The sequence below is a fragment of the Pteropus medius genome, unplaced genomic scaffold, assembly GCF_902729225.1.
Source record: "Pteropus medius unplaced genomic scaffold, Ma_sr-lr_union100, whole genome shotgun sequence".
NCBI classification, from domain to species: Eukaryota; Metazoa; Chordata; class Mammalia; order Chiroptera; family Pteropodidae; genus Pteropus; species Pteropus medius.
This window is the reverse complement of record NW_024352786.1, coordinates 1,359,693-1,375,788: the sequence shown is the minus strand read 5'-3', so window position 1 is coordinate 1,375,788 and position 16,096 is coordinate 1,359,693. Positions and strand designations below refer to the sequence as shown.

The 16,096-nt window shown below is 36.6% G+C and overlaps 1 protein-coding gene and 1 long non-coding RNA gene across 3 annotated transcripts in view; both read left to right on the top strand.

Moving 5' to 3' along the window:
- The window catches only part of PPP3CA (protein phosphatase 3 catalytic subunit alpha), a 279,943-nt gene that overhangs the window by 44,117 nt on the left and 219,730 nt on the right, over positions 1 to 16,096 (top strand). The window lies entirely within an intron of this gene.
- LOC120591100 (uncharacterized) overlaps positions 1 to 16,096 on the top strand; it is a 34,965-nt gene that overhangs the window by 5,715 nt on the left and 13,154 nt on the right. The window contains exon 2 of the long non-coding RNA XR_005649829.1: positions 1,047 to 8,923. This is a non-coding gene — a long non-coding RNA (uncharacterized LOC120591100). The remainder of the gene's footprint in view (positions 1 to 1,046; positions 8,924 to 16,096) is intronic.

The window sequence follows — 16,096 nt, the reverse complement described above, 5'->3', positions numbered from 1 at the left end:
GTCATTTGTCTGATTATTCATAAAGGTTTTTAAGCCACTAACAAATGAGTGAATATTCTTCATATAGTAGCTTTTTCCCTTAAGTAATTGCCTATTAGTATTGTAGCCCTACCTTGTGTATAATGGATGTTTTGTATCCTGAGACCCTAGATTATTATTTAAATTATTTTAATGTTATCCTCCTAGTGGTCCTCAGTGTGGCAGGGCTGGGGGCACATTGGCAATGTCTGGAGACAGTTTTTATTGTCGTAACTTGGGGTGGAGGTCAGGTACTGCTATCTAGTGAGTGGAGTCCAGGGATGCTGCTAAATATCCTACAATGCACGAGACAGCCCCCTGTGACAAAGGAGTGTTCGGCCCAATATGTTGGTAGTGCTGAGAATAAGAAATCCTACCCTAAATGGAAGGAGCTATCTTTTTTCTCCTTTGCTATATATAACATTTATTTTTTCATCATCAAAATTCATGAAATATACTCTTAGAATATAGTAGTATGAGAGACTAAAATTTAGCTCTTAATGAAAGAAATCATTAAAATTAGCTATATATGGGGCATACAATTATAGCATTTAGATGACAGATAGATATAAAATTATAATACTGAAGTATACCTGAAAAATAATAGAAATTTGGTAAAATTTAGTATGTGTCCAACAATTATATATTGAAAGCTGAAAGGGGCCTTAACAATCATCTAACTTGGTTCATAATTGAGGTGATATGTTGATAGGCATCAGTTCTTCAAAATTACTCTAGGAGATGCTTTCTTCAAAAAAATGCTTAGAGTCCTCCTCTAATATAGTACTGTTTCTGAGTGGTTCTAATGACCTTATTCCTATCTCCACTTCCTCTTTGAGAACCACTAGTCTCTTCTACCCCATGTTACATGGAGTCTTAAAGATGCTGGCATCTTGCAGGTAGCAGGTAACATAGTTAATTGGTGGCTGCTGAACTGAAAAAGCAGATCATTGTTTTTCCCCTATTGCTTTAGTGGGCTTGTTTTTAAAAATGTTGAAATATTGATTTTCCTATCTATATATGTTTAGTCTTATCCATACAGAATGCCTCTTAGGTGCCTGCCAGGGGACAGCATGGGAAGGTGGAAAAAGGGGGATTATAATACTGCCTGAGGTGGAGCCAGAAGTAAGAAAGGAGACCAGAAAAGACTTTGGGGGGTTAGAATGGAGAGAAAACAAGGCCACGTTTTCTAGGCTTCCTACCCTTTCCTGCCCACAGCTCCAGAATCCACTTGCTCACAGGCCAGGTTGTAAGTATGGGTTTTGTTTCTAGGCCCCTTCCCACAGCCAACTTTACCTATGCATTTTGACTTTGACTACAGCACTAATAGTACTGTGGTACCGAACGTTTAATATAACATTTTTTGAAATAGTGGATTAGATTTGGGTAGTATGGCTAGCAAATTAATTTACTAAATTTATAAATCATAGCCTGTAAATGAGCACATAGATTTGGACAAAGATTTAAAATATATTTAAATTTATGGTAAGATACATGCGATCATCATGTGGAGAAACACTTCAGTAAAAACTAGATTCACTATTCACCATGTGAGAAAAACGTTTTTTCCCCTTTGGATCACATCATCTTTTAAGAATTCATAAAATTTTGTTCAGGAACATATTGTGCCCTCCCCTCTCCCCCCTTGTTTTTTGTTTAGTTGTTTGCTCTGTCTTAAGGACTAAAAGCTGTATTTAGTTCCACTTAGTTCATCATTCCTTTAATTTTTTTTCCCTAAATTGAGAACAGTCTGATTAAGGAGTATTGTGGCAGTAGAAATTCTTCAGTTCGTTGTCACGGCATAGTGGCTCCTGTATATAGTGCTGAAAAGTGACATGCTCTAAAGTGGTTATTTCCTTGGATTCTAGGAGAACTTGCGTTAGTGAAAGCAAAGCAGGAAGTTATTTTGACCCACAAAGAGGAGGCTGATTTTGAGGCCACATGTAGACGCCATAGGAAGAGGTGCCTGTACTGATGGAGTTTAGGATGAGCAACCTGATAAGCTCTCAGCTGTCAAAACAGATAAGAGAAAACTGGGACTCTGTCAAAAAGCGTGAGATGTAAGTAGGGCTAGATAGAGCATCTCTGGTTCTTTTCAAAACTTTGAATACAGAACACTCATATTTGAATTTAATAAACACTTATTGGAGACTTATTCTTTATTATATGCTAGAAAGTTGGGAAGATGGAAAAGAAGGATTGTACGCAATATTCAGAACCGTTTAGGGAAGAGACAACTCTGATGTTGGGGCTGTCTGTACATAGGACAATAAGTTGATACTGTAGACCGGCTCAGAAGATGTGAGAGAAGTCGCGGGCCCTCCGGAAGGCCAGTTTGGTCACTCCACCCGTCATGCCACCATTATCTCCGACACATCATTCTGTTCAGGCAGTCATTAGCCTAAATTTGCTTTCATAACTATTGTTTAATGATTTCCCTTCCTTTTAGAAATGTCTTTGAGAAGGACTGTGCCTTACTAGGCTTATTCTCAGTGCCTATCAGTGCCTGCTAAACATATGTTAGATTTTATGACTGAATGAATAATGAAGGGATTAATAGGTGAAGCTTTGTGAAAGAAAGAAGTGGATAGGATATGGATATGGATCGGTAGAGAGTTGAGGCTGGGAGTGGAAGGTAGAGGAAATATTCTAAACCCACACAAGGTCATTCTGATGAGCATGGCATGTGCTGGGAAAACAGTTTGTGTTGGATTTATATAATAAGTGGTAATGCATATCAATACAGACTCATTAGATTACGAGTCATAGGAAATGCAGCTGAGAGTGGGTTAAACAACACCACAACAGCCAATTCTAACTTTTCCAAATGAGGAAGTGGCCCCAAGAGAACTGTTAGTGAAAGCAAAGCAGGAAGTCATTTTGCGCCATATAGAAGAGCTGATTTAGTTGATTTAGAGGCTCCTGTTACCCTAGTAAGTGAAACACCCAGTCAAGGGCAAAGTCTTCCGATATCTTTTTGAACAAGGCAGTTAGATGATGCTACCTGTGCTGGTTATTTTGGTTATTTTGCTCTCTTGGGCTATACCTTCTTACCTATGATGGCTTCATTCTCATGACTGCAGAAGGGCTCTCATAGCGCCAAATCTCTCGTGGTCACAACAGCAAACACGGTGGAGCTTGCTTGAGCCAAAGTCTCTTCCATCTGAATGACTCTGATCTTGCTCTCTGCACATTTCCAAACCAAGCACTTTGCCCAGGGAGTTGGGATCTACTGTTTGGCTTTTGTCACTGTGGCCCCATTGCATGAGCCAGTATTTACTAACTTCCTGCATATTCTCTTTTAGGGGCTTGAGATAGCATTTAAATTGCAACTACATACCTCCATTCTCACACTGGCACTTTCTATGTTCCTTCCCTGTTTTGTTTTTCTCCATGAGGTACATTACTTTCTAACACACTGTATGTTTTATTCTTGTAGTAGATTGTCTCTCCTTGTTGGAATGTATGCTTTATCAGGGCACACATTTTTGCCTGCTGTGGCCACTATTCTATCCTTTTTGTCCAGTGTATGTAGATGCTCAATAAATATTCATTGACATGAATGAAAGAAGAGACAATGTCCTTACTTTCTTAAGCTGACGTTTTCATGGGGTAGACATATGTTAAATAAGTAAGAAAAATGTCAGCTAATAAGTACTGTTAAAAATAAAACATGGTGATAGGACTGCATATGCAGGAGGAATGGTTCAGTTTGGGTGGTGCGCCCACCTGGATTGGATGGCTGCTGACAGGAGAGGGATGGGTTACCAAAGGATATTCCTGGGGTTGCACTAGCAAGAGTCAAACTGATAGAGAGTTGACAAAAATGATATTCCTTCCAGAAGGTGTCTTATGGTTTAATCAAATTAGGAATTCCTTTAGAGAAAGCACTACTTCTAAGGAATCCAACATGATCTTACAGCATACAAGCCCATTTTAGTAGTAGTGGTCTTAAAAGGAATTAGGTACTATTTTCTCTCTCTCTCTCTCTCTCTCTCTCTCTCTCTCTCTCTCTCTCTCTCACACACACACACACACACACATGTTTAAAGTAATTTGGGGATTATCTTCTGTTTTAGGTTATCCATGAGTGCCAGTTAACTAAAAATTGGTATAGTACTTAGGTGATGTTACTAAACCGAGTGTATAACTGGAATCAAGTGATAATTGAATGAGACAGAATCATTTTATAGAAGTCAAATTATGTTCATTGAAGTCACAGATGTCATACGACGAGCTCACATTTGGAGACAGAGATTTAGTGTTGTAAAATGAAGAAGTTTAGAAATTCTACATATACATCTATATGTTTATATATACAAAAACAATGTGAAAAGATACCCATCAAACTGTGAACAGTGCTCACATCAGAGAGTGGATTTTAGGAGTTGGGAGAATATTGATTTTACTCTAGACTCTGGCAGATATGTGTATAAAGTTTATCTAGATGCATGCATTATTTAATTCTAAAACATGAATAAAAAATTAAGAGCATTTAAAAAATTGACCTCAGAGTTGTCTTGATACTGAAATAATTACTAGATATTTTGTTTCACTTTGCCACTCCTGGTATTATAAATGGGCATTAACATTTTGTAAAGCAATGAGACATAGTTTCTAAAAAATCGTTTACAGTCTTTGACTTATTAGGAAGAAATAATTCAACCGAGAAAGGGAGCTATGTTACATGAAGTTGCTCATTGTAGGTTTAGCTACAGTGGGAGACAAAAAACTGGAAACACTCTAAGTGTCCAAAAACAGAATCATGAAAATCATGATCGTCCACCCCAAATGACAGTGATTCCAGTTAAAGCCCGTTCTGTAAGAAGGCAGAGTAAAATAGGTAAGCAAATGAATAAATAATTTTTTAAATTTGTGGAATATTGTGGCATCCTTAATGAAATTATAACTACAAATAGGTGAGCCATATGGAAATGTTTATGATGAAATGTTAAGTGAAAATGCAGAGTTCTACTGTAAAGAACCATGATTATAACTATAAAATCAATATGTATTCTGATATGTAAAGATGAAAGAAATATGTAAAATAATGCATATTCTAGATCGAAGCTATTTTTATTATAACTTTACTTTATGAATATATTTTATTAGAAATATATCTTTTTAGTAAAATTGGATTGATATTAAACATATAATAGTGGTTTATAAAATATAACCTTCTCACATCATTTTTTTTTTTAAATTGAAACCAGTGGGTAAGAGCTTTATTATTTTTTTTATCATGCACAATTGTGAGAGATATTTGATGATGACTGTCATTTCAGGATTTCTTTCTTTTAGCCAAGTTGGGAGGAAATGCCTCAGAAAAAGGAAGGAGGAAGGGACACAAGGCACCCCATTGTGAGTGTGTGTGTGTGTGTGTGTATGTTCTAATGAGTTAAAACATTGCCTCAGCTTGGATTATTTCTTTCTTCAGAACAGTAGATTATTTCTATCCTCAGAACATTTTTTTGGGGGAGGGGGGAAGCTGAAATGTTTAGACAGCTGCTTCCTTTATTTTTTTAAAATATACAAATAATATTTTTACTACCCCACAGACATTATCATGCCTTTGTAACTAGCATCTGTTCAACTCATGTAAACCCCTTAACTTTATTTCTGCTTTTGGCAGCGCTATTTTGATATCAATCCCTTTTTGTCTCCTTTAAAAGAAAAAAATATTGTTATTTATATCTTTGCTTGATGTTAGGATGCCTGGAAATTAAGGTAATAGTAATAAGAATAATTAATTTCATATTTAGTATTCTGTATTGACAACTTTGCAATCTTAGGGAGGTATGTAACCATTATTTTACCTGAGCAAAATAAATGGCCTTTATGTATAAACTAAGACATGTAAAAAAGTAGAAGATTAATGTCTTTTACCTGTGACTGCAACACTGAATAATCCATTCACTTGTGGTTTTTCAACCTAACGTGGCCATGTTAGTGATTTATTAATCTAACTTATTAATGTGGTAAGAGAGTTTAATTCTATAGCTCTTTCTGCTAGAGCCTGAAGTTTTTATCACCTCTTTTGAGTTGTCGGCCATTCGAACTGTTGGCTACACAGCGTGCTTTGCTTTCCCTGGATTCCTTAGACTCCTATTTTTATAACAGTTTCTACTTTGGTTGCTGGCATGACTTTAACCTGGCAGGCCAAAGGGCTTTCTTGAAGGTGACTGTCTCCTCGACCTGTCTGACTTCAACAGTCTGGATGAAGAGGGAGAAAATGGTACAAGGTGGCAGGGACTGGGCTTTTGGAAACTTGTTTTCATTAGCATTTTTTGAGATTGCATAGAACTTAATCGACCAACCATTGATTAGCAAAATGACTTTAAAGTTTGTTTTCGGACAAATTTGCTGTAAAACACATTTAGGCATTTTCCCCATGTCAATTTAAGAACAGGTGGGGAGGGAGTTAAGAGATAACTCGCTACTATTATGTTTCCTTTCTTATGCCACCTGGTCCATATATCTTGAAGGCAAAAAAGTAATTCTGTGCATGTGCTAATTGAAGTGGTGAGCGCCTTTCTTTCCTGAATGTAGAATGATGGGTCCTTTTAAGCCGCAGACTCTTGGCACTAGAATAAGAGGCTGCCCAGGGCATCTGAGCTTCCTACTCCCACGCCCAGAGCTGGACTATGAATCTAAGAAAATTAAAGTGCTCTGCCACTGTTTTGATCAGAACCTTGAGTTTCCATGCTGAATATTTTCAAAACAAGAGCTCTATCAAGAAGAAAAGGTCAACATCAGTTCTCTCTAAAACCTTTTATCTCTATTTCTTTTGGTTGGACAGTACTAAATATATACATTAGAAGAAGTGTAGAAAAATGAGTGTCACTTTTCAGTTGTGTTTCTAACATTTAAGTGTGTATATTTAAATGTGGTTAATCAGATGTAAAGCTGATGGCTATTTAAAAAATTTTAAACTTGGCTAAAGCAAGGAAAATTAGCAATGGTATTTCTGTTGGTAGTAGTATTTTTTCCTGCATTTGCTGGGTTTGAGAAATGAAATATAGGTTTGAGAATGCCTTTTAATTTAATCTTTAAACATTAAATGTTTAGTGAGCACAGGCGTAAAGTCCTTTTCCCTCCTTATTTTAAGAGAAAAGATTTATTAATATTATACACACAACATTTCCCCTCCCCTGTGTACAGCCTAAAACCTGCTGGAAAAAAATTTATGTTTTCACTACAAAAAAAAATTACCAACAACTTTTAAAAGCCTACAGGTTCAAGTCCCAGCTGTCGAAAACTGACCCTGGGTTGCTGCGGCTACTGCATTCTCCTTTGAGAGGGTGAACCCGGTCACAGGTGACAGCTGACCCACTTACTCAAACCTTGTTAAAGCACTAGGTTCCTTTTGTAGGTCTCAAGATTCTCCGGCCTGCCATAGCCAACTGTGGCTGCTTAAACTGAATCGTATACTTAATTTTTATAGCGTTAGTGTAAACTAATTACTATCAGAATAATGGTTAACATGAATCTTTGACAAAATTCTGACACATAGAAAGTAGCTTTTTTAAATCGTATTTAGAGTTTCATTTCGAAATGAAGATGAGGCCCACAAATGCTATAGAGCCCCTTCAACTGTGTAAGGAAATTTTTGTTTGATAATCAGTGGTTTGACTTATTAAAGTAATCAACTCCATAACTTCCATTCATAATAAACTATGATATTTCTGCTTTTTTGATAGCTTTTGATTTAATATAGTAAATATTTCCAGGTGCAAAACTTTATGACTTAACTAATTCATGATTCCCCTCCATGGTGTATGCAAGTGTTTCAAAGGAGTTAGGTGTCTGAGGGAAAGCCATGCCAAGATGTGGTTGTCATTTGTGTTCATTTGCTTTTAGATATACTTACTGTCTTTACTATGTTTTTCTCTAAAGAACATATGTTTTAGCCGTTGGAATTTAGGGTGTTTTTGTTTTTTTTAAAAGCTTTTGAGTGTAAGTTATGTGCCAAAACTTTTACTGAATGATGGCACATCGTTGGTCTGGGCCCCCAGACTGCTTTTCGATGAGTCACACTAGCACTGGTTAATGGTATGATTCAGAGCAGCACCTCTAAGTCCAGGGCCTGCCCTTACTGACTTAGTGGGTCATGCTCGATGATATTGGGAGAGGTGTTTCCCCAAGGTAGGAATGGCCAACACTCATACATGTTAGAAAACTCCGTGAAGTGTGTGTGTGTGTGTGTGTGTGTGTGTGTGTGTGTGTGTGTGTGCGTAAATTGTACACTGGTGCTTGAAAAGGAAGGGAAAAGGGAATAGTCTTGGTTTATTCTTTGAAATGCGTATCATTGTTTCAGAAGATTTGGAACATTGGTGTATGTTATGTGATATGAGCAGAGGGAAATCTTTGCTTGTTTACACTTAAGAAGAAAAAGCCATAGAAAAATATGGATCTACAATGATTTGATATGTGCAGGGGTCATAACCAATTTACTCCATTTCTTCATAGACCAGTCATATTAGATGCAAATCGCAGGGGAAAACATGGAAGTCATTTATCTTTAATGAAATAGATGGTTGGGAGGTCATAACCTCCTCCAACATGTGACAGCACTTGACCTCAGGAAGGCAAATACAGTATAAGAATTATTTAACAATAATTCTTTATGTCAATATTTAATATTGCACGAATATTGAATTCTATATTTATCTGAAAGCAACCTATAAATTCTCTCTGTTGGATGGACGATTACAGATTTCACTACAGTTAGATGGGAGACAGTGAGTATGGTGGAGCTTCGGAATCCTTGTCTACTGTCAGTATTTAGATTTGTGTGTTTCAGAGGTTTTATTTTTATTTTTTTTTCCTAGTTAGAAAGAATGTGTTGCTTTATGACGATGCCCAGAAAACTTGCTTTAGCAAGTTTAAATCTATTGATGCATAGGTATGACATTTTAACCCACATATTTTAAATTGTGTTTGGTTACTATTTGTTTAAAAGGAACTGAATAAAAACATCTTCAGCTATCCAGATTTCAATCTGTACAGATGACTAATCATGTGGCAGATTTGAACATAAAGGTTCTAGAGAAAAATAAAAATTACAATAAAAAATGTATTTGTCTGCTCCCTTGGTTTAAAAGTACAGAATGTTTTCTGTGCCTTTTAGATATGGGGAACTGTGACATTGAAAACAATGGTAACCATGGCAAATGTACCTTACAAAATAAATAGAAAAAAAGAGGTGGGGGTGGGGAGTGGGAAGGAGTTGGTGTAGTAACAGCTTGGTGAGTAAATAGATATTTAAACTTCATGCCTGGTTACTATGTAATCATGAGATTTGCAGTTATGTTATATATTAGAGTTTAGTTGGTATCTTATTTATCTTGTTTCAGATAACTTATTAAACCAAATTTAGGTGCTGTTCAGAAGCAGAAGCAAGTTACAGGCTTTCCGGGTCTTAATTTCTTCATGTGTAAAAAACAGGAAATCGAATTAGATATGGGGTAAGGTTTTTCTAAGTTCTTATATTCCATGACTCAGGAGGAGTCTAGGAGTGATGCGAGTAATCTTTAAGTTTTGAAATGACATTAACTCCAAGACTTAGAACCTTGAGAGTACCCAGAAATCCTTTCAAGATTTCCAAAAAATTTTACAATTATGCCTCCTGTTAAGACTCTTATGGGTGCAAGTATAAAACAAAAACAAAAACAAAAAAAACGAGCACATAAAACAAAATAAATTCTGATGCTAGCAGCTTAAGAAGAAAAGCTTAATAGAAGGGTCCTGGACAGAATTCAATAGAACTTCCTTGGATGATGGAAACATTCTCTAAATCTGCGCTGTCCAGTATGGTAGCCAGCAGCCATACGGAACATTTGAAATGTGGTGAGTTCAACCATGACACAGATATCAGCAGTGCCCAGCATGTGTTTATCAGATCAAAATGAAAGCTTCCAGGGAAAGACAATCTGATTGTCTTAGCTTGTCTAGGTCTGATGTCTATCCTGAATCAATCAACTCTAGTTTGGGTTGAAGAATTACAGTGTACATATAGGAGTGCTGATGGCAGTTCTCAGGGGAGAAGGAAGTATAGCCAGGTAATAGTCTTCAGAATTGTCTGCCACATTACTTAAATTTTTTTCTCTGGAAGCATTGATTTTCTAAATTTAAAATACTCTTAATTTTGTTAATTCACTCATACTGAGCCTATTTACCTTTTATTATTATTATTATTAATATTATTATCATTATTATTATTATTATTGCAAATTAATGTAGTTCCACTATGTATTGATAAAATTTACGAACCTGGGAGACTAAAATGTATAACATTGTGTGGAAGGAAATCACAGAACATTACAGCTAAAAGCAGTGACATGAGTTTATCAGCCAATGCTCTCTTTTTACAGATGAGGAAACCAAGGCTTAAGTGTTGTGCTGCCTCAAGTGACAAAATTAGTTGCCATGTTAGGGCCAGATGCTTGCTTTCATCTGAATCTATAGTGTTGACCAGTTAAATGTTAAAACCAAGTGTTTGAAAACCATCCTTTTTTTTATTTTTTTTTTGGTAAAATAATAATGCAAAAAATTTTTAAGAAACCTGAGCAGGGCAGGTTTGGATTTTTAACCTTTTTTTTTTTTTTTTCTAAATATGAAGTTTTGATTTAGAATATATTTGTACTATGTGAACTTATTAAATCGCAAATCACCTCTTCTTAATATATTCTTACTGAATAATTCTTGACCCAGGTAAGTCAAGAACAAGTAGAAAGGAAAGACACCACTTACGATGACTGCTGATTTTATTAAAGGGGGAGAGTTTGAGTTTATTAGCTGTAGAGAACCGTTTAAAGCCCGCGATAAATGTGTCGAGGCCTTCCAGCAGGTTGCCCTCTCTGTGGGTCAGCCATGTCTCTGTAGTGAGGAGGGATGGGAACATTCTTTGCTTCCTGCACCTCAGCAGGCTCAGGAAGGGAAGCTTGCTAAGGTGCTAAGCATGAGAACCATTATGTTAAATTATCCTAATGGCAAAATGTGGACATCTATCGAAAATAGAATTGGGGTTCAAAATCAACCGACAAATAGGTCATCTGAGAAGTGGGGTTCAGGGGAGAAGAATCCAGAGCACACGGTGAGTCAGACACTAGCTCCACATGGGAGGGCAGCCTGGGAAGCCCAGAGGTCAGTGAGATTGTAGAGAATATGCCGCACACCCTCCCATTTAGAACAGGGCATGGGGAATGCGGGGCTGATTTTCCATGTGTTTATACCAACATGAAGCAATCATCTGGGAAGAGGTCTAGACACATACCTCATGGATTGAAGTTCGCAGTTGAATTCCAGTGAAGTCTATCACATTTCTTCCATCCTAATCTTCACCATCTTCTGGTTTCCACAGATAGGCTAGAAAGAAAAAAATCTGCTGTTTTTCTGTCACCACCTAGCTGGGCTTTGCTGCCACCAGATGGGTGTGAAGTGGTTATCAGTGCTCAGACTGTCAAAAACAGCACCACTCAAAACAGGTTTTAGCAGTCAAGGTTTAGGTAGTTAAGCCAGATTTAAATGATTTTGGTAGTAGGTTTTTCTGTGCTCATATAGACTATCTGCAAGTCAATTTTAAACGGTCATAGATGAGAAGTCAAATTTAAACAGTTAATCTGTTCTTGTTAACTGGACTAGCTCTCCTCCCAGGACAAAGTATGGCGTTGAGGGTTATCAAAATTAAATATCAATTTTTGCACATATGAAAAGCCCCATGGCTCTCTAAGATATAACTGACTGTGTGTTGAATGCAAATTCTTCTCCTTTTTCCCTACTCCTGGTTTGTCATTAGTTAACATGGGAACTTAGTACAGTAAGGGGCACCCTTGAAAACTGGCAAGCCAGCCTTTGTTGTATTGTCAAGCATTTTCACTGAGAAGAAAGATTATTATTTTATTATATAAAATTAAAATGAAGTTATAGAAGTTGGTCCAACAGAGGAAACGTTATCCTCACTCAAGACCTTTGCATTCTGTTCCCTCTGTCTGCCATGCTTTTCTCCCAGATGCCCACACATTTGTCTCCTCACCTCCTTCAGTTTTTGCTCAGATATCACCACTCTCAAGCCAACCACTTTCTCATTCCATTTTCTTTCTATTTTTTATTTTACATGCTGTATATTTGATTATTAACTGTCTTTCATTTCAAGAATATATGTTCTATAAGGGTAGCTACTTTTGTCCATTTTATTCATTAATTGTCCATTTTCCAGTTCCTATAACAGTGTCTGATCCATAGTAGGTGCTCAATTAATATATGTTGTATCAACAGCTACATGAAATCTATTGCAAGAATGATGCTATAGTTTAATTCAGTTCCAGGAACTGAAAATCTGAAAGAGCTTCAATGGTTTCTCCTTTGAGGCTTTGCTTTTAGATAACTTATGTCTTTGAAGGAAACAGCAGCCCCTTACTCTTAAAGGAGAATTTTCATTGTGTCTTTTTCTTTTGCAGCTACCTCTAAGCAAATTGTTCATCTTAGCTTCTTGGAATGAGTTTTGCCTCCTCTGAATTTCACTTGGCTCTTTTCTCTTCCAGTTTGGCTTCTGTTCATCGAGCTCAGTTCTGCTTCCTGACCTCACAGAGCTCGCCCTTTTTATAGTAAAAAGTCTGTGGTGATGTCATTGGCTCAGCTGGTTTCAATCAGTTTTCAGACTGAGCACAGTTGAAGCTGGTGAATGACTCTGCAAGTTAGCGCTTGCTGGGCCAGACTAATTCAGACACAAAACAACAAGTTAGATATAGCACAAGCTGTTTAGCAGTGATCACATTCAGATCACAGAAATGCATTTCTTCACTCCTTACGAATGGACATTTTAAGTGATTCTTGGTTGTCCCTACACATGCAGCATGGTCAGGTATCTGATGTTGGTGGTCATCTGCTTATTGGCCGTCTCTGCTCCCGGACTTCCTAAAGCATTGTTGTTACCCTTACTTTATTCTGCTTTCTAAATGTCATTCCTCAGACTCTTAGTTAAACTACCCAAAACTCATCCCCTGCCTTGTTCTTACTCATCCCTCTGCTGCTCGCGGAGCACATATTTTTTTTCGGCCTTGCTATCTATAAAGTAAAATTGAATTGCGTGTTTCATGGCCAAGCTTTCTTCTTTTTTAAAAAATTTGGCTTGAATTCTAGGTATTCCTCTTTACTATTAATCTTGGATTTCCTACACCAATTCTTATTTTGACTTTAGAACCTTGAATAAACTTTTCTTAGTGAGAAGATTGAGATTCTTTTATTCGAGAAGAGTGTTCCTCTCCTAAGTCTGAAGCAAGACACCTTAATTACATTTTTTAGTTTGGAAAAATGCTTTATTGAGAAACCACTCAGTTTTCATAAAATAAAACTGTCATATTTAAAAACAGTCCTGTATAGAATATAGTGTGTTATGAAAAATAGTGGCCGTAGAATTCTTGTAGTCGGAGCTCTGGAAGTTTTAACAGCCAGTGGCATGAAGGGACTAGATGTCCACAGGGGTGGTTGTTTAAAGAAATAGTAGGGAATATATAATGTGAATGGGTAGAGGGTGGGAGTGCTTATGACCATGGCGACTGCATAATTTATTGTCCAATTTGGGATACCCTGAAGATGAAAGTATGCGAGGTGAAAAACTGAGACTGCATTATGCCAACCCTACCTATGAAATTGGTAACACATGTCAGAATTTTATGTGTGTGTGTGTGTGTATGTGTGTCTGTCTGTCTTTCTGTCTTTCTGTCTGTCTATCCATCCATCCATCCATCCATCCATCCATCCATCCATCCATCCATCCATAGAGAGAGAGAGAGAGGGAGTGTGAGAGGGGAGGGGTTGGGGGCTCACACTCGGGAAGCACGTAGTTCAAGAGCCTTGAGGTCAGTTCGGAGCGGTCCTTTTCTGAGCAGGTGTTATTTCTAACTCGCAGCAGATGGAAGCATGGTGAAGGAGGGCATCAGGTTTCTTCCTGGGCAGTTAATGGAACTGATTCTGAGGGCTAATGAGAGGCAAAATTTGGAGTCATGATGTAGTAATGGAGGAGTGACAAATGACAGAGAGATTATAAACTAATTAAAAATATATATGTAAACATTCTTACCTCATTATAAGCTTATAGTTCTTTTTAGATGCATAGGATAAAATAAATGCAATGTTACATTTATTCGAAAATATTGAGTTTAAAGTCATAGTTAAAAGAACTCTTAATGTTGTAGTAATGACTTTTACTTATTATTCATTTTTGTTCTCTGCCAGATTTAAGAATTAAGAATTAAGATGTAACTCTCTCTCTATATGTTAAAAAATGTAGTTTTATCTGTTAGTCAGGTTCAGCATTGTAACTTGGTAAGATGCCTGGTTTATTTAGGCTTTAAGGGATGGATCCCAGGAAGATTAGGAAGAGGACTTACAAGACTGTAAGAAAGAACGTTGTATACCATGGATATGGACGGAATTCTGAACGCTCTTAAATTATTGTACAGTAGACATTGAAGGCCTTGTTCACAGACAACTAGTGACTTGTTTATAGTAGATAATAAGTATTTCTGACTTGATTTGGGTGAGGGTTGTTACTGAAAAGAGTTGAAGCCAGTGTACATTTACTAATCCATTTAATTTTTGGCGAGCATTTTTGCAAGTCTGTATACATCTCCTCTGTAGAAGGCTGATTTTTTCTTTTTGTCTAACAGGAATTATGTGCGTGTGTGATTGAGTGTGCACCATACTTTATCCCGGATAATGGATGTACTTCTGAAGAGACCAGAACAACCAGAAACTCTTGCACACTTAGTTATCTAAACAGTGATAACTAAGTACAAGTGAAAGAGGGAGTCCTATCAAATTAGAACATTTTTTAAAAATCAAGTGTTTTTGTTTTGTTATTAAAAAATAAAAACTATGCTCCTTGACATTTACCAAAATGAGTTGGAAACTTATGTTGATGTGAAAACCTACATTTGAATGTTTATAGCAGCTTTAGTCATAATTGCCAAAACATGGAAGCAACCAAGATGTTGTTCAGTAAGTGAATGGACAAACAGATACACCCAGACAATGGAATATTATTCAGATATAAAAAGAGAAGAGTTACCAAGCCACAATAAGACGTGGAGAAAGCTTAAATGCTTATTGGTATGTGAAAGAAACCAATCTGAAAAGGTTATATGCTGTATGTTTCCAACTATATGGAAGGCAAAACTAGACTGATAGTAAAAACACCAGTGATTTCTGGGGGTTCTGGGGAGCATGGGAGAGCAGGAGGGAAGAGTAGGGGATATTTTAGGGCACTGAAACCATTCTCTATGATATTTTAACAGTGTATACATGACAATCATGCATTTGTCAAAACCCACAAAACTATACAAGATCGAGTGAACCCTAATCTTAATTGTGGACTTCAGTTAATAGTAATATAACAATACTGGCTTAATTGTAGTAAATATATCACAGGAATGCAAGGTGTTGATAATAGAGAAAGCTGTGGGACAGGGGCAGGAGGTATATGGGGATTCTGTACTTCCATTCAGTGTTTCATTAAGTCTAAAATTGCTCTAAAATCTATTAATATGTTTTATAAAAGGGCAAACCCCACTTCCTAGTATGCAGTGAATGTCTCATAAATAGGTGGTAGAAGATGGGATGAATGAAGAAGTGAACCAGGTGATAATGTATGTGAAAGTACCATATAAACAATAAACTATTTCACAAATGTAGAGAAAAAAACTAATAAAGAAAAATGAAAAAATGTAATTGTGAAAAAATTCAGTGAAGAAAATTGAGATGGCATAAGAGGAAGTTAGATTTGAGTTAAATATTGAAACTATTTTACAAAGGTTACTCTTTAGAAAAAACAATTAGTATCGTTTCCTTTAAATAAAGGTTGATAACTATGCTTCCAAATTGTGTGAATCGAGACATCCTCATAAATCAAATTACTGTTTATGTATTTGGTTGTATTCTAGAGGTTTCAGGTTACAACCTTCAGAGGGGACCCTTCTCTAGAGATATTTTTTGTTTTGTTCATTGTTTAATGTGGTCAGGTGTCCATACTCTTGTTATAAAACCTTGATAAGATGTAAATGTGATCTCTGTATATAAC